Source organism: Tamandua tetradactyla, chromosome 14 (genome assembly GCF_023851605.1).
Source record: "Tamandua tetradactyla isolate mTamTet1 chromosome 14, mTamTet1.pri, whole genome shotgun sequence".
Taxonomy (NCBI): domain Eukaryota; kingdom Metazoa; phylum Chordata; class Mammalia; order Pilosa; family Myrmecophagidae; genus Tamandua; species Tamandua tetradactyla.
This window is the reverse complement of record NC_135340.1, coordinates 78,334,526-78,356,776: the sequence shown is the minus strand read 5'-3', so window position 1 is coordinate 78,356,776 and position 22,251 is coordinate 78,334,526. Positions and strand designations below refer to the sequence as shown.

General features: G+C 40.6%; 1 long non-coding RNA gene across 1 annotated transcript; it reads left to right on the top strand.

Annotated features, from left to right (window-relative positions):
• The first annotated feature begins 7,012 nt into the window (after positions 1-7,012).
• Positions 7,013-20,873, top strand: LOC143655194 (uncharacterized). Its single transcript, XR_013162100.1, has 3 exons — positions 7,013-7,047; positions 19,886-19,996; positions 20,773-20,873. It is a non-coding gene; the product is annotated as an uncharacterized LOC143655194 (long non-coding RNA).
• Positions 20,874-22,251: the final 1,378 nt, after the last annotated feature.

Genomic DNA, 22,251 nt, shown 5'->3' with positions numbered 1-22,251 from the left:
TTTTCATATGGTGAATCACAAGTAGACCTGAATCCACTGGAAACTGATTATACCCAACAAGGTTTTGCCAACAACTATAGGCATCTACAGTGTAGTGGAAGACACAACAGAGTGGAAAGCAGATGTATATTCCAATCTTCCTTCTGCCACTTGCCAATTCTTGGAATGAAGAGCAAATCAGTTTTTCTCTCCCTGAGCTTCATTTTCTTCATCAATCAAAGGGGAGTATTTAAATCTACCTCACAGGGTTTTGACTTAATATGCAAATAAATCTCTAATACATGTGAAATGTAGTAATTATCTGAAAGGCATACGTTCTACTGCTGATTAAGAGCTCAATAATGTTGCAGGAAAAGAACTTCTTATTCTTTCCAATTGTTTTCCCCGGGTCTTGGAGTATAGTCTGTAGAATGATGCATATTTTGAACTGAGGATTTGGATGGAAGGGGTGGGCAGGCAAGGGAACAATAAACTCTTCAGGATTCCTCTGGTTTATAGTGTCTTGCTCATTCTGCATCAGAAAGTTCTTTGGCATTATTTTTACCAAAATGAGGACCTAGGTACAATTTAGTCAGGCAAAATGAATGAAAATCTGGATTTAAAATTTAATTTCCAAGTGGACAAATTAGCGTCTTGAAATAATCTAATCAGACTACTTTTAAAATTGAGAAAATACCAAAGCAATATAGTTAGTGACTGACTGAGCTCCGAAAAAGAACTCAGTTCTTATGACCTCTCCAGAGGACAGACCTACCTTTCATTCACTCATCAAATATTCTTTGAGCCCTTCCTCTGTGGTGCCAAGAGATGCAGACAAGGTTCTTGTTCTCCCAAGACGTATTTTTATTGGGCTTAGCCATACAATAATCAAATTTCATTACTACAGATTATGATAATATAATGACAATAAGATAGGGGTGTGAAAATGACTATCTAGGTGGGAGTGGCAGATGGGATGTTCTCAGGGACAGAGTGGTCAGGGAAGGTCTCCCTGAGACCTGAAGAAGGAGGTCTACAAGAGGAGCTACACGAGGAACTCAGTACATCCAAACTATCCCTTAATACACCCCCAACTATTATGAAGCTCAATGTCTCATCTTTATGCATTTTGTCCTTTTTAGGTTAAATTGTGTCCCCCCTCCCCCCCAAAAAACGATATGTTCAAGTCCTAACCTTGGTACCTGTGAATGTGACCTTATTTGAAAATGGAGTATTTGCAGGCATGATTAAGTTAACATGCAATCAAGCTGGATTATGGTGGGACCTGAGTCCAATGACTGGTGTCCTTATAAGAAAAGGAGAGGGCACATAGACACAAGAGAAGAAGGCTATGTAGAGACAGACACAGAGATTGAAATGATGCATTTACAAGTCAAGGAAAACCAAGGAATGCCAAAATTGCCAGGAGTCATAAGAGCTAGGGAGAAGCAAGAAAGGATTCCTCCCTGGATTCTCCAGAGGGAGCATAACCCTACCAACACCTTGATTTTGAACTTCTAGTCTCCAGAACCGTGAGAGAATAAATTTCTATTGTTTTAAGCTACCCGCTTTGTGGTGTATTGTTACAGCAGCTGTAAGAAGCTAATACAACATCCAGAACAGAATTCTTGATTTTCCCCTGGTAAATCTTCTTCTCCCCTACTCTTTCTTATCTCAATAAATAGCATCATCATTCTTCCTATCATTCAAACCAAGAATTTGGAGTCATCCTTTAACTCATCTCTCTCACACTGCACTTTACCCTGAAGTAAATGTCTACCTCCTCAAGAGTCCTTTGCTGGCCACCCAATTGAAAAATAGCATCACTGTCACTATCTACTTACATGGCCTTTAGTTCATAGCACTTAATCCTACCTAACATTATATTAGACCTTTATTTTGTTGTTGATTGAGTACTCTCTCTTTTATGTTTTCTCTCTTCCACTAGAGTGTGTGCTTCAAAAAGGCAGCGTCTTTGTTAGCTTGTTCATTGCCTTATATCGACCACTTAGACCAGTGTATGGCATACAATAGAAAATCAGTGAATATTGGATATTGCATGAACACTGCCCAAATGGAATGCTGAATGAATATGGGAAGAGAAGGAATAGGGAAGAGTAGAAATTTTAGGCCCAAGCCTTGAGGAATTAGAAATTCATTGGAGGAGAAGAAGGCAGCGTTTGGGAGTAAAAGAAGCAGCAACCAGTGAAGTAACAAAAATACCAGGCAAGTGTGGAGTCAGGGAAGCCAAGATAAGAAAGTATTCAAGAAGGAGGGGATACTGAACCAATTTAAATCCTTTTGGGGGGGTCAAGAAAAGTAAGATCAGAAGCATGTCCATTGGAGTTGGCAAGATGGAGGTCAATGATGACTTTGACAAGAGCAGTTCTATAAGAAGAGTGATGACAGGAGCTACACTAGAATGGGTTAAAAAGTGATGAAAGGTGAAAAAGTATAGACAGAAAGTTGTAACTGGGAGAGAATGTAGAGTGTCTAAGGAGGTTTGTTTTGTTTTAATACGAAGGAATCCAATGCACATTTGAACACAGATGGAAATAATCAGAGAAAGGGAGCTATTGATAGTAAAGAGAAAGTGAACTAGCAATAATTGTAGAAGCAGAATCTTTGTAGAACAAGAGGGGGTCCAGAATATAAGTGGATAGAAGCAGTTACTGAGAATCATGTTCATTCCACAGTTCTCCTCTGCTATGTACAACATCACTTTATCCCAAGACAGATCACACTTGTGTCCTAGGACGGTGGTCATTAGCAGTGAGGTCTCTTCCATAACTTATCAGTGTACAGGCTGGAGAAAAGGCCTGGCTTCTAAAACTACTCCCCCAACCCTTTTCCAGAATCCCCCAGAAAGCTTGTATATAGATTTTATTTGCCCAAATTCTGTTGCATTCCCAATCCTGAAAGAATTCCTGCAAGGGGAAGGTGTTATCCTTAGAGTTATTATGCCTATCTCTGTAATTATGGGCAGGGTCAGTTTCTGCTGAGAGAAAATACTTCCCCTGTTGGGAAGTAAGAAAGGGGAAATGTAGTAGAGTATTAGAAAGAGCAGAAAGTCTCAGGTCAAGAAATTGAGGCTTTGCTATCAACTAGTTGTGTGACCATGGGGGAAATGCTTGACCTTTGTGAACCTCAGTTTTGTTTTTTCTAAGATATTGGTTAGGGAGATGGGAAGGGGTAAATGAGACGATTGCATTTAGTCACAGGAGGATTTTAGGCATCTCTTGGGTTTCAAATATAATTTGAACAGCCCCTATTCAGCTCATGCTGATTGGTATAATTTTGCAAAACAGCTTTTATGTACATCTGCGGTTATAGTTTTAAGTCTGTACAAAGGGCATTCTGCTGGGAACATGTCCAGGTGACTGCACTAGTTGACACAAACACAAAGAATTACATTTTTCCATTCCACTGGTTGTACGCTTCAGACTCTATCTGCTATGTTCCAGAGGGAATGACAGCTCAGCTGACATGTGCTTCTAAAATCTAGCCCTAACTACAAGGAGTTTTTCATCATATGTGAACATAATGGCCTTAATGAGATCTCCTAACGTAGCAAGAAACCAGAAAACCTGGTTATTTATCCTAACATGAAAATCCATAGTTTGCTTTATTTGCAAAAATAATGGGATTTTTTTTTTTCAGAATGGTAAACAGTCCTGATTTAGCAAAGAATCAATGTCTCGTGTCCTCCTGTCTCATCTGTCTGTGGGGAGATGGTGCCTCATTTGTCAGGGCTCCTCTTGCAGCACATCTGGAACTCCCCCCTCTTCCTCTTCTAACCAGCCTGGCCTAGAACCACCACCTCTTCCTCTTTTACTTGTCTGCTCTCAACTGCCCTCCTCACTGTCATCCTTTTTTTTTTTTTTAATAACTTCAAGCTTAGAGGACTGTTACAGTATGGATTTTTTTCTTATTTTTCTGGAGTGATGCATATGTTGTAAAAATGATCATGGTGATGAATACACAACTATATGATGATATTGTGAACCATTGATTATGTACTTTGGATGGACTGTATGTGCATGAAGATATATCAATTAAAGTATAAAAAAAACATAGTACAAAGAAATCTCATATCCTTCACCCAGAGTCTTGAACTGTTAACATTTTGCCATATTCATTTTCATCACATACATATATTTATATGCATACATATTATATATTCATATAGATATTATATACATGTAAGTTTTTATATGTATATATATACACATATGTACATATTATATATTCATATATATTATATACATATAAGTTTTTCCTTGGAAGATTTAGGAATAAGTTGCAGATGTTTGTCTCTTTACCCCTAAATATTTCCCTGTATATTTCTTAAAAATAAGGACATTCTCTTTCATAGCAATGGTACAGTTATTAAAAAATCAAAGAATTAATATTGATTCAATACTATTACATAATCTACAGATCTTATTCAGGTTTTGTTAATTGACCATTTGTGCTGGTTTGAAACTGTCACATATCCCCAGAAAAGCCTTGCTCTTTAATCCTCATTCAATGTTGCTGGGTGGAATCTTTTTTACTATTTACCTAGAGATATGACCACGCAAATGTGGGTGGTAAGTTTTGATTAGATGATTTCCATGGAGATGTGTCTCCACCCATTCAAGGTGAGTTTGCTTACTGGAGCCCTTTAAGAGGGAACCATTTTGGAAAAAGCTCAGTGCCAACAGAGTGCAACAGCCAGAGATCTTTGGAGATGCAAAAGGGAAACACCCCCAAGGAAGCTTTATGAAATGAGGAGAGAGAGCTAGCAGACATTGCCATGTGCCTCCCAGCTGAGAGAGAAACATCATCGACCCTTTCTTTGGAGTTAAGGTATCTGTTCTAGTTTGCTAGCTGCCAGAATGCAAGACACCAGAGACTGATTAGCTTTCAATAAAAGGGAATTTATTAAGTTAACATATAGTTCTTCAGAGGAAAGGCAGCTAACTTTCAGCTGAGGTTCTTTCTTATGTGGGAAGGCACAGGGTGATATCTGCTTGCCTTCTCTCCAGGCCTCTGGGTTCCAACAACTTTCCCCAGGGTAATTCCTTTCTGCATCTCCAAAGGCCTGGGCTGAGCTGTGAGTGCTGACATGAGGTATGCTGTGCTGCTTGGGCTGTGCTACCTTGAGCTCTCTCATTTAAGCTTCCAGCCAATTAAATAAAAAATCACTCATTGCAGCAGGCACGCCTTCTAGCTGACTGCGGATTGCAGATGTAATGAGCAACAGATGAGGTTCACATGCCATTGGCTCATATCCACAGCAACAGAACTAGGTACCTTCACCTGGCCAAGTTGACACCTGAACCTAACTATCACAAAGACAAAAATCTTGGAGGTGGTATTTTGAGTTGTGTATATATTCTATATTAACATAAATAATTTTCTGAATATCATTTATCCCTGTTGGTCCTTAAAACAGGTGTAGATTTATGATTATTATTATTAATTAACCCTGTTTTACAAAGGATTTTAATAAATTGTTTATGGTAAATACATTAGTAAATAAAGAGGCCAGGAACCGATCCCAGGTCTTCTGATTATTAACATCATGTCCTGACTGAATTGTTGGTTCCAGAATGAGGGTCTGTTTCTTATAGATCTCTACGTATTCATGCCAACACGCCCCAGCCAGCTGTGTGTGTAGGAGATCAGCCTTAAATGATATCAGTGAAATATGTCTTTTGATGATCAGACCAGAAAAGGACAAAATGGAGAAAGACAGCACTGAGCTTCAGACATTGGGAGGGGGGGAGATGGGAGGACACCTAAGCCTAGCTGTGTGTTCTAATCACTAGGTCCCCCTGCCCCCCCCCCATTCTTCCTCTAACTTTCCCCAGCCCATAATCTATACGAGGCTGCTCTGGGTGTCAATCTCCAGAATGACAGTGGATGTTCACAATATTTTACCACTCTATAACATTTTATTATATGAGATCCTTGTTTCTGAAAATCTTTTAACTTAAAAAAAAAACACTGTTAAAGTAAAAATGAGACTTGATGTGCTCAATGATGTAAAGGAGAAAAAGTCACAGGATAGAGTTCATAGTTTAACTTTGGTTTTGGTTGACTGAATATTTATTCAGCAAAGAATGTATGAGTAGATTTTATGTGTAGACAGTGTCAACAGTTTACAGTAGAGAATTCAGATAGAGTGTAGTTTAGATTAAGAAACCCAGTTTCAAAGAGATGCATTCAAAAGGATGCTTGTTTTACTCATTATATAGTGTAGTTATAATTTGGTGATTTTAAATCTATGCCATACTTACTCCAGAGTCCCTCTGTGGGTACTCAGTGAATTCCCCCACTGAAGTGAGTAGAGCTACATTTTAGGCTCCATGTAGGCAGTGAATCATTATGGGAAAAGTCAGTCTCTGTAAATGGATAATGTCTGAGAAGTAATACATAAAAATATATATAAAATGAATATCACTGCTGTGTTATGATGGTGGGATTGTGGATTGTCTTTCCCTTTATTACAAGCTGAAGTTACATTTATTTTGCTAATGGGAAAAAAAAGTTCTCTACTCAATTTACAGAAATCTTAGCACCTGAAAGAATTGTCTTGTATTTAATTTTGCTAAGCCTCAGCACTCCTGACATTATAGGATTATTTTAAAGATCAAACAAGATGAAGGACTTGTCCACATTAGCCTGGGAACTAAGGTTGAGGCAGCGTGGGAATAACTGAGCCATGTGGGCCCTAGCCCTTATCCAGGGAAACAGGCAAGGGAAAGGGAGAGAGGCAGGCAAATTCTAGCCACATGAATTTGGGAATATTTGGCATCTAGTACTAAGGTGATGGTATTGTTAGTAACTAACATTTATTGTGTGTTTACTACTAAGGCACCATGCTGAGCATTTTATATGTGTGGTGTTATTAAATTTTCACAGCAATCCTATATGAAGTGGGTATGAAGGCTTAGAGAATAAATAAGCCTAGGTTTCCAAGCTAGGCAACTGCAGAACTGGGCCTAGAACCCAGATTGTATGGGGTATGGTTAAGAGCATGGAATTTGGAACCCAATTGTCCAAGCCATGTGAGCTTCAGTAAGACACCTTTTGCTCTGTGCCTCTTTCCTCATTGTGAAATAGGGATGTAATCTTATGTACTTGGGTGGGTTCTTGTGAAGATTAAGTAAATTAATATGTGTAAGGCACTGGCACAATCTAAGCCTCTATACATATATCAGTTACCTGGTCAAGTTTCTCTCTTTACTCAAGGACTGAATTGATAGGACACATAAAGAACTCAGAATCAGAGTTGAGACCTCATTCTTAGCTGGAAGTCCTAGAATTTTGACTTTTCCAACTGACTTTTCCGATGAGGACTTCTGTTCTGGCCTCTGACCCAGTCCTGAAGTGGATCTTCATTCTCTGCTCATGTAACTCTGGGTCAGCTTTTGCCTGATCCCAGCCTGTTGTCCAGATGCTCAGACTAAGTCTGCCTATTGCATCAACTCCCTAACCCTGGAGTGATTACCCATGTGGGGACAGCAGGTCTCCGTTACGGGAGGAGTTCTCTTTGTCCTTGGGAGAGCAGAGTGTGAGGACAGTGTATGTGTAAGCTCCCCATGTCCTTTGGGGCGGGGTGGGGAGGACGATGCTGGGAGAAGAGAGGTTGTTGCTGGAGGAAACGTCTGACCCAGATTAGCGGTGGATTCTCTGTCTCTGATGGGGTGTGATTAAGAGAGGAGTGACTATTTACTCCTTCAGAGTATGCTATGCCCATTCTCAAAGCAAGGGAGAAGATTCAGTGATGGGGGATTTTATGTACCATCATGAGCTAGTTTTTCCCCAACAGCCTCACTGAGGAGGGTTGGTCACTGCCCCATCTGCTAAAGATCAAAGCTTTTGCCGCTATGTGTGAAGTTCTCAGAGAAACAGACAAAGGGCAGAGTCAGGGAATCTCAGACTCTCAGTGTAAAAGGAACCACGACTTTTTTTTTTTTTTTTTACATTTTCCCCTCTATTATTTATTGATTTTTAATCCATATGTTTTATTCATCTGTCCACACCATAGATAAAAGGAGCATCAGACACAAGGTTTTCACAATCACACAGTCACATTGTGAAAGCTCTATCATTGTACAATCATCGTCAAGAAACGTGGCTACTGGAATACAGCTCTACTGCTTCAAGCACTTCCCTCTAGCCTAATGCACCTTAATCTAAAAAGGGGATATCCATATAATATGTAAGAATGACTTCCAGGATAACCTCTTGACTCTGTTTGAAATTTCTCAGCCACTGCCACTTTATTTTGTCTCATTTCTCTCTTCCCCCTTTTGGTCAAGAAGGCTTTCTCAATCCCTTGATGCTGAGTCCCAGCTCATTCTAGGATTTCTGTCCCATGTTACCAGGGAGGTTTACACCCCTGGGAGTCATATCCCATGTAGAGAGGGGAAGGGTGTTGGCTGAGAGAGAGAGAGGCCACACCTGAGCAACAAAAGAGGTTCTCTGGGGGTGACTCTTATTTTAAGTAGGCCTAGCCTATCCTTTGCAGAGATAAGTTTCAAAGGAACAAACCCCAAGATTGAGGGCTCAGCCTATTGATTTGGTTGTCCCCACTGCTTGTGAGAATATCAGGAATTCTCCAAATGGGAAAGTTGAATTTTCCCCTTTTCTCACCATTCACCCAAGGGGACTTTGCAAATACTTTTTTATTCACTGTTCAAATCCCTCTGGGACTTATTGGGGCATCACTCTGGACAAACCTACAAAATCTCATGCCATATTCAAGATTCCATGTACTTATGGTGTTCAGTTAAACTGTCCATATAAGTTATATTAGGAAATGCACTAGTCAAACTATAAATTTTGTACCAAAGAAACATTTTTTGCTTTAGTCTCACACATAAGTTAAGTTTTAAAATATGAATTACCATCTATTTTCAAAACCCGGCAATATTGATGATGGTCCTTTTGAGGAACCATGACTTTATAGCTTGGCTTATAACGTAGCTTACTCCCCCTGCCAGTCAGGAATCCTGCACTGATCATATCAAATCCCCCTGGGACTGAAGAGCTCTGGGGCTGACACTTTTGGGATGGGCTGTGGGCATTGGTCGAGCAGGACGGGGGAGGCCAAGTTGCAGCTGGAGGGTACAGCCCAAACCTAGAGCTGAGCGGCAGCAAAGGCAAGGAGGCAAGGGCACCAAGGGCAAAGGAGCAGTGGAGCAAAGTAGACAGGGAAGTGAAAAGAGGAAGGGCTGAGAAAGGAAAGAACCTAGAGCAGCTGTGTGTCAGTGCAAATGTTAAACAGTGTAACTGGAAGAAGAGATGAGAACACGCAGGATAGAAGAGTAGAAGAGCGTGCCCAGGACTCTGATGGGTTGGACAGTTATGACACTGCTTTTGGGGAGTTGATTTGGGTGTGGTACTGTGGTAAAAAACAAAAAACAAAACCCCAAAACTTATTTATCACTAAGTTCCGATTCCAAGTCACTGTTTCAAGCACTTTTCATTTATTAATCCATTGCATCCTTGTGGCAAGCTATGATTATTCCCACATCGCACAGGAGGAAACCGAAGGACAGAGAGATCAAGTAACTTGCCCAAGGTCACAAAATTAGTAAAACCGTAGTGCTTGGATTTGAACCCAGGCAGTCTTACACCAGAGGTCAAGCTCTTAACACTATTTCATCTCAGTGGAAGACTCCAGACATGAGGTAGAGAGAGGATATTGAAAACAAATTTCACCTATCTCACAGTGTTTTTCCAGGCACTAGCCTGAAAATGTAAATTCTGTACAAATCAAGGCTTAGAGAGAACACCCTAATGCCCTTTCCTCTAAGATACCAGTGCTATCCCTGTAGCCCAGGAATCAACTATATCTGTCCTAGTTCCAGAATTTTTTCTGAAGATGGATATCATATGGACTCTGTATAAAAAAAATAATAGGCAGCTACAGTATTTTAAAGAGGACAAATAAAGGTAATTAATAAAATAACTTTGACTTGAGACCAAAGCTCACAATAACTTTTAGAGCTGTGAATGGGACATTGATATGTAGAACATGTGACAGGAAACTCCAACTAGCTTAATCTGTTCGGTTCTTTGTGTTTCCATTCACCATAATGGGGTATGGTCACAATGTCATTTTTGTTCTGATTAACAGAAATCCAGCAGGGATTAAGTGAGAAAAAGAGGAAAAGGTGGGATAGAGGGTGGGGTGAGGAGGGCAGTTTAGCACAAAGGGCAGGTTCCTTTTACAGCAGCTGTTCAGTTGGGTTCCTTCTTCTCTGAAGATGAGAGAATGGAGCTTATGGAACATTCGAGAATGTCAGTGACGCAGTTACTCTGTGCTGCCTTCAAGGAACTTATCTTGTGGAGGAGAAAGATGTATGCAAGGCAAGACAGAGTGAAAGATGCCCCACAGAGGCAGATGCAAAGATGAAGGGTTATTAGATCTGACTTTCAAGGACCCCCTCACAGGCAAGGCTGATCCTGCTGTTATTACACTGTTTTCTCCCTCCTGGCTCCCTGAGTGGGCACCCAAGGACCTCCTCATGGAGTTTAATTCAGCTCACAGGAGGCTGAGCTTTTGCACACTTCGAAGGCACCAGGAGGGAAGTGGATACAGGTGGAGAATGTGATTTTCATGGAGGTCTGACTCAGTGGCGTGGGTCTGCTCAGGGCATGGGGAGGCCTGGCCTGATGGAATGGCCTGGGGCAGCCTGAATGTGCCAGGGAGGCCGATCCAGGGTCACTACTGAGCATGCAAGGAAAGAGTTTGCAATCCTGTTGGAGGCCGGGCCTGGAGAGGACAAGTTCAGTTTTTCTGTTCCTTTTTTTTTTTTTTTTTTATGTGCATGGTCCGAGAATTGAATCCAGGTCTCCCACATGGAGGGCGAGCATTCTACCACTGAACCAACCATGCACCCATTTGCAAATTCAGTTTTGAGAGGTGGGGAACAGGGAAAGAGGGATTTGGTGGGAGAGGCCTTCCGTTGAATGCATGCCCACACAGCAGCTGCACTGGGCCTGTGTTCCTCTCTCCTTACCCAACCTCTTCAAGATCTCTTTTCAGAAGCTGGTATGGGAACCAAACATTTGTAGAATGAATTCTATTTTTATATCTATCTACATTGTACTTTCTGAGATGTTCTATCATTTCTGCTTGGCCCTCAATGGTCACTGTTTCCACAACATTAGCTTTAACCTTTTCTTTCCCCAGGTCAACCTTTTCCCTAATTTCTCTTCCTTACACTTATTCACTCTTCAGTGTAAAGGGCAAGGCGTATTGTTTAAAGAAACATTCTAAAAATTCTTACTTATCATGTTGCCTTTCTTTTTTGATGGATTTCTGTATATAGTAGGGTGGCAGGGTGATGTCAGAGTATCCAGATTCCATTAAGGCTCGTCTATTTCAAATCTTTGTGACCTAAGGTAATTTGCAGTTTTCTTGTGTGTAAAGTGGGGTTAATAATAATAATACCCTCCTTACTGAGGGTTGCACTAAGAATTAGAGATAATATAGACAAAGACCCTGGCACATAGGAAACCTTCAGTAATAGATGGCTATTTATATTGCCTTAAAAGAGGTCGTTTTGGTACTTTTTTTGGGGGGGTAGTGGAGGTACTTGCTCCGGGTATTTAATTCAGGTCTCCCACTTGGAAGCCGAGCATTCTACCACTGAACCACCTGTGCACCCCATTTTGGTACTTTTTAACATCCTGGAAAGCAACCTACAGCACAATCCTGGAAACTTGTAATTCTTACACCGTGAGAATTGGCTCAGAACTACAGAGCTTTCAGGCATATCCTGTTTGGGGGGAAGTTTAATATTTCATGGGTGATTTGGATGTAAGAATCAAAAATAAGCTCAATTTCCATCGTGAAAGGAGAGCTTGTTTATTGTCTGTCTTGACGCGCTAGAATCTATTTTCCACAAAGTCAGGATTCATGTCTTGTCTTGTTTATAACTATCTCCAGCCCCTAGCCCAGTTCTTGGCACACAGTAGACAGTTGATAAATATTTGTTGCTGAATAAATGTATTCAACATTCAACGTAAATATTTGCTGATGAATTAATGAAGTCAAATTATTTTCAGTAGATCCTGTTTAAGGAGGCAGGGAAGATGTATCTATATCTATACATTCTTTTGGTATTCTGTGTGTCGGGAATTACACTGAATGCACACAGGTGAACACCCTATCCTGGAGGCTGAGTGGGGAGATAGCGGTGGCTGAGGGAGGAGTGCCAGCCGGTGCACCTGCGGGAAAGCTCGCTACATGGCAGATTCCCAGGGGTCATAGGAAAGCTTCACAGAAATCCCCATGGCTGGGAGTGAGCTGGCTCACCCCAAAAGGCCTGGTTTCAGAACCAGGCAGAAGCGAAGTGAGGGGACCCCGTGGCCAGAGGCCATGGTAGGGCTTAGATATCAACTGCAAAGCCAGTCCGTAAGGTTACCAGCTTTAGACCACAGGCCCCTGCCCTGCAGAGCCAGCCACCCTCACAATGGCTCTTGATGCAGACACCTCCCCCATGGGAATGACAAATAAAAGATAGAAAGAGGTGGACAATACTGAACAGCGTGAATTTAAACCCTAATTCTCCAGTAAATATGGAATTACTGAGTTTAAACCTAACACACACACCTTATCTAGAAGCCGCATCAGAGAGGAAGTATTTATGCTATCCAAAGTCGTCTTTAAAATCCTCTGATTATGAAAAGACACGAGTAATAAATACAAAATTTCAAACATCTGCTTTCTCAAAACTCATAAATTGGTTTGATCTGGCAGGTGCCAAGGCCACAGTTAATTTGATAACTAATTATTTATCAGAAATGTAGCTGCTTGTCGTAATTACAACCAGGTTGAACTTTGGTCTGAGTTGGCAGTTCCGAGAGAAACAGGTGGCAGTGGTGAAAACCTGGGCTGGGTTATACGAGCCGAGCCGCATCTGGCTTTGTTTTCAATGGGGAGTTATGACTTTGAAGGTAATGACAAGCAGCTGCCAGAAGTGTGCTTCAGGCAGGTACAGGATGCTCACATGAATGACATAAGAAGACCCTTGGGGCCCAGTGGCTGCTGTGTCTCATGGTTTTGATTGCCCCTGGGGTTCCAACAGCGTCACAAAATGCTTTGTTCAGCTCTAGGCAGAACCTGTCAACTGAGAATCTGGGTAGGGGGGACATTGAAAAGGTCAGGAGGGCAAGTGGCTGCCTTGAATAAGAGAATAGGGGTGGGGGAAACTTCTAGACCTCAGCATGGGATAAGCAAGCTACAAGCAGTGAGAGCTGAACAAGAATTGGAGTGCTCCAGTAGGAGACTGGTAACACTAGCAATAATCCAGTTATCAGAACTGGGGCTAAATTAACTGCTAAGAAGACTTGGTGCTAGCCTCATGATGTATAGCTGCTCTTGTTAAAAATTATTATTATTTTTTGTACCCAGTCAAGATTGTGCCTGGAAACCAGGAACCAGGGTGGCCCTGCTGGTGGGGTCCTGCAGCGTTGGCTGGGAAATTGGCTGAGTCCTAGGGTCTGTATCTGGCATCTGCTGCCTTAAGTTGTAATGTAAATTTTCAGATGCCTCTATGTTCTATCAGCCCAACTAGACTGTTGAGACCATGCTGCACACCTCTTTCCATCAAGCATACCACTTGTCTTTTGTTGACATTCAATATATGTATGCCATGGGTCTTGTGTCCCTCAAAGTTACAAAGATTACAAAACTACCTTTTAGGCGATTTGCTATAGGAAAAAAAGAGTTATCTTCCTGAACGGCAAATGAGCTGGAAGCAAGGCCTAGGAGGCCTCATGGGCAAGGGAAGTGTATGGAATGGGCTCATGGTCAAGTCAGGGACCATGAGGAGCATTTTGGGGGGAGTTCCTGCTCTTCCCTACCACCGACTCCTGGGATATTGGATTGCTCTGGAGCTGAGGATGGTACTGGCAGACCCAGAGGTGGTGCTGGCCTCCAGGCTCTGCACTGCTTCTCAGGTCCCCAAACACTTACAAACACAGCTCGTGCACCCTTCATTTTAGGTTCTGCTCAGGAAATGCTCCGTGTTCCTTTTCTCCCAGAAACGCCGTGCTCGAGGAAGCCCTCTGTACCTGAACTCCTGTGTCCCACCAGATTGAGTGCTTAGGACAGGGCCCAGTGGTTGTCATTGTGAGGGAGGTCTAGACCACGGCTTGGAATGATTCAGAGATAACGGAGAGGAGTCAAGATTTTCCATTCAAGTGCAGGAAGAGCCCTCAGGGGTTATAGCCAGTAGTTCCAGGTCAGGAGAGGAGAAGGAAAGGAGCTAATGGGCACCCGAGTGCTAGAGGCAGAAGGAATCAGAGAATGGATGGGGGTCCGAGGTAGAGCCCAAGGTAGACCACAATGCGGGCAAATGATTGCAAAGGAGAGCAGGTGGATTGGCTTCATACAAAGGCCTCAGGTCAGAGACACTGAATCTCTGAGAGGATCATGGTTCACTCGTGAAGTAGTTTTGTCCTTGGAAGCTGGAAAGAGACTATAGGAAAGGCGCAGTGGAGAATCTGAAGAAACGATTTAGATTCACACCTGCATAGATTCTTTCAGTGGTTTGTAGCCTCCATATTTTCACAGAAAATAATACCTTTCTATGCCTATTGTGGGAATGTGGAAAGAGCCCTCACCAGGATTCAGGAGTCTCTTCTATTGCAAAACTACTTATTTCTCCGAGCCTCAGCCTATTTATCTGTAAAACAGGACACTAATAATGCTTTCAGTGTGCTTGTGAGAACTGGATGACATCAAGATATTTTTAAAGAAACTCAAGGGCCGAAAACATTGTAAGAGTAAGAGTGATAATGATGTCCTTTGCTATAGAAAGTTGTAGATTTGGAGGGCTGTTATGTACTGAGATCATGTACAACACACTGATATTTTAAATTGACATGTTATTTGGTTTTTCTGTTTTGTGTCAGGAAATATCAGGGACCTAGTGAGGCCAAATTTTAAAAGGTAAGGAGTGATATCAATGGAATGGCCAATATACACTGAGCAGAACCTGGTCTCCTGATAAGATATTTACATTTCCATTTACTTGACCTAAGAATAAATAGGAATGTAAGACTTCATTTTATGGATACATGCTTTAACAGAAAAAAAGCTCACTGGGTCTTGATAAAGCCTGCTCGGACCACTTTTCTTGCTTGCCGAAAGAAATTAGGTCTGTGTTGCCATAGGTTGCTATTTATTTTTTGGCTAATTATCTTGATATTCTTATTAAAATTCCACCTGTTTTTAGTATTTTATAAATAGTATCTTTATATGATATTAAAAGAAATTTTTGGAGCCGTTGTTGATTTGCAAAAAAATCATGCAGTAAGTATAGCGCTCTCATATACCCCACCTCCACTGCTTTCTCTATTATTAGTATTTGACATTAGGACAGTATATTTATTCCAATTAATGAGTCATTTTATTGTAATTATATTATTAACAAAAGCCCACAGTTTACCTTAGGGCTCATTCTTTGTGTTGTATAATTCCATGTTGTTTTTAAAATTTTTTTTTGTGTTGTATAAGCAACCTAGGATTTCCCATTTTAACCCCTTTCAAAGTATACAATTAAATGGTGTTCATTACATTCACAATGATGTGATGCCATCAATTGTAGATGATATTTAAACTACAAATATTTTAGGGGATTCTGATGACATGGTTGCCCAGCAGTGTTAAAGGGGTAAACTTGTCTCCTGTACAGATTTGTGATGAATGGGGGAGAAACACACTTCAATGCATTAATCAAAAATTGTAAAAATGCTGAAGAGAGTGACAGGAGATGTTTGCTAGCCAAAATAAAAATATTTTCTTAAAGAGCTGGGTTAAATGTGAAAGAGAAAAATTTGTTAAGGTGCCTTGAGGGGATGATCTGATAAAACCGTGAGAAATCAGAGTAAAACTTTAGGAATTAAGATAGCGATAGTGGGAAGGAGGCTTAGTAGAAAAGCTTAAGAAATGGGTCCAGAAATTTTGGAATCTCCTTTCGTAAATAATTACCCTGTGTATATGTCATTTTATCATAATCATTTTAATTTGAAGACTATACTAAGATTTCAGAGATTAAGGCACCATGGAGAGAAATTAGCCACAATCCTACCACTTTAGCACAATAGTTAGCATCTTTTCATAAACTCTTCCATCTTTACCTAATTGCATACTTTTTCAAAGTCACAATAGCACACATCATGCGATTTTATGTATTTCTGCATTGCCACAGCTGTCATAGTTATAATGTCTAGTTGTCAGTTTTACTCGCTGTCTTCCCTGGCTTCTTCCCCTTGTCTTACAAACATGCTCAAATTTCATCTTAAAAAACCAAGAAGTCTTTCTTAGCTCTTTATTTTAAATAGAAAGCCTAAATCTATATTGCTAAGTGAAAAAAAAAATCAAGGCTCAGAAAAAAAGTGTGTATGGACTCATCCTCTTTGATTGTAGCAAGTATTGATTTTTGAGACTTCTCTGGTTAGGAAAGGTTGTAATTCAACCAACAGAAAAGCGTTGGTTCTCATTTTAGCAATTCTTTGGCAGATTTCTCTTTTCCCTATACTTCTTGTCTTCCTCATCTCTCCCCCCTTTTTTTAATTAGAAAAGTTGTAGGTTTACAGAAAAAACATGCAGAAAATATAGTTCCCCAAAAGCCCCCTATTATTAACACCTTGCATTAATGTGATGCACTCATTACAAATGATAAAAGACTATTACTAGAATGATACTGTACTTTTAACCACCATCCATGGTTTACTTTAGGGTTCACTATTTGTGTTGTGCCATCCTATGATTCTTCTTAAATTTTTATTCTCTCTCTCTCTCTCTCTCTATATATATATATGTATATATATATGTAAACTAAAATTTCCCCTTTTAGCGGCATTTAAATATATATTTGGTGCTATAAAGTATGTTCTCCATGTTGTACTGTATCACCACCATCCATTCCCAAACTTGTTCATCACCTCAAATAGAAGCTCTCTAAAATTTAAGCTACTCTTTTGTTATTGAGTTACAGAATCTCTTTATATATTCTGGATATTAAACTTTATCTGATACATGGTTTCCGAATATTGTCTCCCATTATGTAGGCTGCCTTTTTACTTTTCTGACAAAGTTCTTTGATGCACAAAAGTGCTTAATTTTGTAGAGATCCCATTTATTATTTCTTTTCTCATTGCTCATGCTTTGGGTGTAAGGTCTAGGAAGCCATCTCCTATAACAAATCTCTGTTTCCTTATTGATCTTCTGTATAGATGTTCTATCCATTGATGAGAGAGGTGAATTGAAGTCTCCAACTATTATGGTAGTGGTGTCTAATTTCCCCTTGAGTGTTGCCAGTATTTGCCTCATGTATTTTGGGATACCCTGGCTAAGTGCATAAATATTTATGATTGTTATGTCTTCTTGATGAATTGTTCTTTTTACTAATACATAGTGTCCTTCTTTGTCTCTTTTAATTGTTTTACATTTAAAGTCAAATTTATTTAGGATATTAGTTTAGCTACTCCCACTCTTTTCTGGTTGTTGTTTGTGTGAAATATCTTTTCCTAACCTTTCACTTTCAATCTGTTTTTGTCCTTGGGTCTGAAGTGACTCGCTTGTAGACAGCACATAGATGGGTCCTGTTTTACAATCCATTCTACCAATTTATGCTTTTTGACTGGGGAGTTTAATCCATTAACATGTAATGTTGTTACTGTAAAAACAGTAGTTTCTTCTACCATTTTGTCATTTATATGTCATATCTCAAGTTTTTTTCTGTTTTTACCTTTTTTTTTTAACATGGGCAGTCTCTGTGAATTGACCCAGTATAGCAGGCAAGAACTCTGTCACTAAGCCACTGTTGCCCACCCTCTGTTTTTACCTTTACTGATAGTCTTCATTTCTATACTCTTCTCCAGACCTCTCTCTCCTATCTTCTCCTATCTGCCTGTAGTGTTTCTTTTAGTATTTCTTGTAGAGCCAGTCTCTTAGTCACAAACTCAGAGACTGTTTGTCTGAAAATATTTTAAACTCCCCTTCATTTTTGAGGGACAGTTTTGCTGAGTATAGAATTCTTGGTTGGCAGTTTTTTCTTTCAGAATCTTAATATATATCATCCCTCACCTCCATGACTTCTGTTGAGAAATATTCACATAGTCTTATCGAGCTTCCCTTTTGTGTGATGGATTGTTTTCCTTATCTGCTTTCAGAATTCTGTCTTTTCTTCTGACTTTTGACAATATGATCAGTAAGTGTCTTGGAGTACATCTTTTTGGATCTATTCTGTTTGGGGTATACTGTGCTTCTTGGATTTGTAATTTTATGTCTTTCATAACAGATGGGAAATTTTCAGTGATGATTTCCTCCATTATTCTTTCTGCCCCTTTACCCTTCTCTTCTCCTTCTGGGACACCCAAAACATGTATACTTGTGTGCTTCATGTTGTCATTTAATTCCCTGAGACCCTGCTCATATTTTTCTATTTTTTTCCCTATCAATTTTTGTTTGTGTAGGGTTTCAGATGTTCTGTCATTGAATTCACTAATCCTTTCTTATGCCTCTTCAAATCTGTTGTTGGTCTCCATTGCTTTTTTCATCTCTTCTATTGTGCATTTCATTCCCATAAGTTCTGCTATTTGTTTTTTCAAACTTTCAAGTTCTTCTTTATGTTTGCGCAATGTCTTCTTTATATCCTTCATCTCTTTTGCCATATGTTCCCTCAAGTCATTGATTTGATTTTTGATGTGATTTTGGATGTCTTTTCAATCATCCTCAATTAGTTCTTCAACTTCTGTGTCTCATTTGAAATTTTGGTTTGTTCCTATGACTGGGCTGTATCTTTGACTTTTCTAGTATGGCTCATTATTTTTTGCTGATGTCTAAGCATTTGATTTCCTTAATTAGTTTATTATGGAGGTTATTTTCACTCTTTTACCTTCTGTTTTCTTGTTGGTTGGCTTTCTTCTCTATCTATTTTTTGGCATTCAGTTCAACTTATTCCAGACCTCTATGTAACTTCTGTTTAACCAATCAGAATTTTTCAGCTTTTGTTTTTTTGTTTTTTGCCTTGCTTATATGGAATCTTTTTTTGAGGAGGGTCTCCTCAAATATGATTGACCCCAGTCAGATTTTCCCAGACCAGACAGGCTCACATCTCAGGAAGAAAGAATAGCTGGTATCAAGTTTCCTTGAGGGTGAGATCCAGCAGGTTGTTGGACTTTCCTATGAAGCCTCTAGACTCTGTGCTTTTCCTGTCATGCCCAGCATATGACATTTGTCAGCTCACATCATCCCACCAGCATCATGTGATGCACTGCCCTTAATTCTCAGCAGCCTCTCCCTGCCAGTGGTGTGGTTGAGACAGAGGCTGAGGTAGAAGGTGGGCTTAGGTTGCTTTTGTTTCTTAGCCCCTGGGGCCTGAATTCTCTGAAGGAGGGCCGTCATTTGAGCTGAGCTCCAACCCTCTTTTCTTGGGGGAGATTGCAGTTCTATGGTCTGAGAATGTTCACAGTTCTATCTAATGAGGTGTTATTGAATGTTCACAGTTCTATCTAATGAGGTGTTAAGAAGTAAGAGAAAAAAATGAGGGAGGGGGAGAGAGAGAGGGAGAGAGAGAGAGGTTTGCCAATAAAAAATGCTCTATGTGTCCCCAGGCTCTATGTGCCCCCTTTTCTTGGGGCCCAGTCCTTTTCTCATATTTTGTGCTGTCCAACTCATAAAGCCTCTGTTGTTGTTGTTTTGTTTTGTTCCTCAGCCCTGTCCCCTCTCTGCCAGGGCAAAAATTCCGAGTTATTTTAGTGTTTACTCCAGGTTTGTTTGTGTTCAAGGCCTGTTTTCAGCAGTCCAAATTTATTAACTCATTTTGCAATTGGAACTTGATTGAGCTTCCTTGCTACTAGTAAAGTCTGTTTCTTTTCTCCACAGGGAACCAGCCTGCCATGCCTTTAGGGGAAGGGCACCAGTCTCCTTGGTTCGGCAGACTTAGAGTTCTGTGTGTGATCTCAGTCATTCCACTGTTCCAGACTGGCGTACAATGTATGTCTGGTCATTTATGCCCCCCCCCCCCCCAAGTAGTTGTTCTACTCAGTTCTTTGCTATTTACTAGATGCCCTAGAGGATAAACTAAATTCCACACCTCACTATGCAGCCATCTTTCCCTGCCTCTCCCACATCTCTTCTCAATCTAAAGAAAATTGATTCCAGGAGTCAGCAACATGAAGACATCGCTTCAACTTTCCAATTCAGCATCTAATAGGTACTCACTTAGAGAACCCAAGGAAGATTGTACACCTCTGCAGAGACCTTAGCACTGTACTTAGGCTAAGTTGTCCCCAAACTGTAGTCATTGGTCTGCCCAAGCCCCTTTAGGCTTCTGAATTTGTTTCTACAGATATTGAGGCTTTCTAATAGTGTATATTTTTCTTTCTGTATTAAGACACATACACTTAGACCAGTTTTTCTTAAAACAAACAAAAAAGCAGAAAGAAGTAAAGTTTTTTAACTAGGGGACTCCCGCCTTCAGATAGATTACTGTCAGAAACTTGTAGAATCAACCAATGAATGCTTCACTTTTCTGAATTTTTCTCCAAATCTTGGCACCCACCCTTTCTTTCCCTCTTTAAAGCAGCTAAAGCACTTGCTCTCTCTTGCCTTCCCCTCTTAGCAATACATATTCCAGTACTCTGAACATTGCCTGGGACATAGCAGGTATTCAATAAATTTATCAAGTGAATGAATGAAAAGAATAATTCTTATAAAGCACTTACTGAGATTCTAGCACTTATCTGTTTTCATTTTCTTTGACCTGGCAGGTATGAAATGCTGATATTCTTTCACGGAGTGCTTTTGTGGATTTCTTGGACTTGCACCCCCAGCCCTCCAAGCCAGAAATCTGCTCCCTGCCATTTCCTTGCTGGAGGTAAATGTGGATCTTGTGGCTTGTCACTGAGCAGCAACTCCCTCAGCCCCTGTTGTCTGGGTATACCTTCAGCCCTCATGCATTCACCCAATGAGGCCTCCAGGGTGGACCTCCCTGCCAGGGCCTATACTTGGTCCTCCACAAACAAGCAGCTACTTCCTGATGGTGGTAGCCCACTCATGGTCCCAGGCTGCTTCCCCCAGCTTCTCCTCCTTTGAAGTTTCCCTCACACATGAAGCCCTCTGACTAGGCCCTTTATGCCCCTCACCAGGCTTGAAAGAGAAAGAAACCCACCTACCCAACACTGGCCAAGGGCTGAGACTCCCAGCACACTGGCGATTCTCTAAAGCGATTCTGCAATCTCCAGGTTCCTTCAGACCCTCCAGCTTTAACTCTTCCCTGCATGTAGGTTGTAACAGGCTTTTAGCTGCTTCTTTTGGAAACAAAATGGCCACTCTGCCATTTTAAGTAACGTGTATGTCAGGTTTCACAACCAGAGGGAAAAGAAAAACAGATTGCTCTGGGAGATAAACCAAAAATAACAAGTTCACCGTGTTTAGTTCTGGTTCCCAAATAAATGAAGCCTTGTGTTTCTCTAGAAGCTTCACTAGATCTCTAGCCTCTGTAATCCCTTCCTCTCTCCTGACTTGGGAGAGGGGTATCAGTTGATTCTTACCTGACTACTTAAAACTTGACAGTTGACTTTTGCAATGCTGATATACAATATGTTATGACTTTTGTGGATGGTAATCCCGTGAGAAAGCTACTCTTTTTCTACCATGAAAGGCTAATGTAAACTAGGTAACTTTGCTAATATTGAAGAATTTTTCCTTTAATTATCAAGATTTTTTTTTTTTTTTTCCGGTGAACCTGTTCTTCTAAATTCTAACTCCCGGGCAGGCCATGGTGGCTCAGTGGTAGAGTTCTTACCTGCCGTGCCAGAGACCGGGTTTGAATCCTGGTGCCTGCCCATGTGAAAAGAGAAAATAAATTCTAACTCCCTTGAAATGCTTTGAAACTAAACTTCTTTTCTGTCTCAAATACATTTGTTTCTGATCTTCCTTTCTCAAATAGGTAGTTTTTTTATATCAGTTTGGACTATGGGAGTGATGAACAACTATTGTCTTGGAGTCTCAGACAAAAATGTGACTGAAATGATTCCTTTTGAACATGCTGGTCTATAGGCCAGGTGTAAAACGAGTTGAAAGCCAGGTACTCTGAAGCAAGCCATACCTGGTTCTCTGGCTGCCGTGCCACTGAAGTACCTTCATTGTCTCTCTCAGTCCAACAGTGTTTAGACTCATCTCTCCTAGTGTGATGGAATATGTTGCTACCAGTGCTTCCTTTTCCCTTAGTAACCTCAGAGAAGGAC